This window comes from Enhydra lutris, unplaced genomic scaffold (genome assembly GCF_002288905.1).
Source record: "Enhydra lutris kenyoni isolate GAN:26980312 unplaced genomic scaffold, ASM228890v2 scaffoldscaffold79, whole genome shotgun sequence".
Taxonomy (NCBI): Eukaryota; Metazoa; Chordata; class Mammalia; order Carnivora; family Mustelidae; genus Enhydra; species Enhydra lutris.
In genome coordinates, this window is record NW_019154163.1 from 1236380 (window position 1) to 1239016 (window position 2637).

Sequence of the window (2637 nt, forward strand, 5' to 3'; positions counted from 1 at the left end):
GTGAGCTGTCACACAAAGAAAAGTTTATTTGTATCAAATAAGATTATGGGGAATGGCTTCCAAATCCATGACTCCCTGAGATGGGGTGAATGGGTACCTTTTGTTTAGGGTTAGGATGAATATTTATTTATTTATTTTTAAAGATTTTATTTATTTGAAAGAGAGAGCAAAAAAGGGGAGAGATCAGAGGGAGAAGCAGAATCCCCATTGAACAGGGAACCCAATGTGGGACTTGAGCCTGGAACTCCAGGATCATGACATGAGCCAAAGGCAGTCATTTAACAAACTGAGCTACCCAGGTGCCCCTAGGATGAATATTTAGATAGAGAAAACATACCATCATATGTAGGGAGGGGCACAAGTTTAGGCATACACCTTAAAAAAGCATCCCTATACATATAGTGTATACTATGTAAATGAGACTGAGGCTCCCCTCTGGGCAGAAATTGTAGTATTATAATAAAGTAAAGGTAACAGTAAGTCATTCTAGAGGTCACTCCATGGTCAATCTGTGCAAGCACTAGTTGAGGTGTTAGTTGAAACTAGTGACTTAGGCCTGCAGGAGGTCTTCTCAAGTCAGTTTCCATCTCCTGAGAGATGGCTTCGGGTGGGTTTCATTTGCCTGAGTTAAGAGGTGTGCTGGAAAAAATAGCATAAGGAACAATGTAAGACAAAGATTAGTGAGTATAAATAGGTAGGCAGTAAATGTCCAGTCTTGGGGACTAGCTGGTGATACTAGTACTAAAGGATCTTTACTTGATTTATGTGGCTTCTGTATTTCATCCAAGAAAAAAAAAAAAAAAAACCTGGCACATCTACTTAAATAATTTGTCTTTTATTAGATATTTTTGTCAATTCCAAAGTTCAATAGCTCTATATTATTGGTGAAGTTGAACAGGGCTTTGTGCACTTTAGCAACTTTTGAGTATTTATATGGAACATCCTAAAGCAGCAGTTAAAATAATTAAGAAGTGTGAAGTAATCTTCAGTATTTAACAAAGATTTCTGAGAAATGTTAATTTCTGTCAAATAAGTAAATCTATGCTCAGATGCCTCCTGACAGAGGCTGTGATTTCAAAGTGCTTTGCATGCCAAAGAACTTGTTTACCCCCTCAATCTTTGCCATGTTTACTGTCAATTTACAAATAATTTTCATTTTGCTATTTATTCCACTGCCTTTTGATGAATACGTTTTCCAGACTTTTATCTTGCATGTAGACAAACTAATTAATATTTTCCCTTCAGGCAAATATCTTTTTCTTAGATCTAAATGTGGGTTAGCTTCTTCTTCATTTCCATATGCTTTGTTCTGTCAATCATCTATATTATGTGTTGCTAAAAATGTATCTCAGTAGATGTCAATTTCCATGTTTTACAGATTATACACACATGCACACACCAAAATGGAACTTATCTAATAGTCTATGAATATACACACATAGTGTGGATTCAATTAGAAAAAAATACTTTTATGATAGCATGGGAATTTAAGAAATTAACTTTTTAAGTAGGCAATAACATACTTGAAATCACCTGGTGGTCCCTATTATGACCCTATGTGGTTGACTATTGATGTACTAAAACTCAACCAGGCATTCAAATCAATAATTAAGATATCTATATTTATATCTCAACACCAGTATTTACTTATAAACATCCTTAAACATATAGATAAAAACAGAATGAGATGTCAACACAGAAAAGACACAGGCCTAAATATAGAAAGGATCAAAGATGATATCACCAGAAAACATTTAGCTAAGCTTTAGATGGTGAAATATTGCTTTGTTATGGAACACATTTTCTATGAGTAAAAATCTACTAGCTTCAAAATAGCGTGTGTGTGTGTGTGTGTGTGTGTGTGTGTGTATGGTTGTGTGCATGCACACATACCTGTGGTGGATTTTTATAAATGATATAAATGTCTAAGTGCAAATGTTGTACACAGAGCTGTATATAAAGAGCAAATCCCAATATTCATACCTTACCATATCTAAAAAATAATGATATATTTGTTCAATTATAGATTTTGGAACTAAATATTCTTTTAACATGCTATATAAACTTGTAAAAGAAACCAGCAAACATTGCTAATTCGTACTTTTGATTATTTGGAATATTATGCATAAAGGCAGTTTATTCATATGAAACAATATATGTTTAGCTGAAATTTATTTGGATAATAAATATGACATACCTAAATTATCCTTTTATTAAAGTTTTCCAGTAACCACTGTTAGTTAAATATCTGGTGACAGAGCTACAATGTCTTGAAAATTCAACTTACCATCTGTACATGTTAACAAAATTCTTCAGCAGGAGTCAGGGAATTTTCCGGTAAATAGTACAAGGTGGGATGCCAGTATGACTTGTAACTGGTCAGACTTGAGAAAGATTATAATGGGAAGGAATGACAAGCTATAATCATTCTCTTTTCTTCCACCTTTGTTCAGGTAGGTCTTTTCTCTTGGTTCCTTTATCAGTTTTATATAAATAATAGGAGCATAAAGATCTCTGTTTATAGTAATGTATATTACTACAAATTACATGCAAATATATATATCTATATATATATATATACATACTATAGATTCTATAGTATGTAGTATATATATATATATATACTACATACTATAG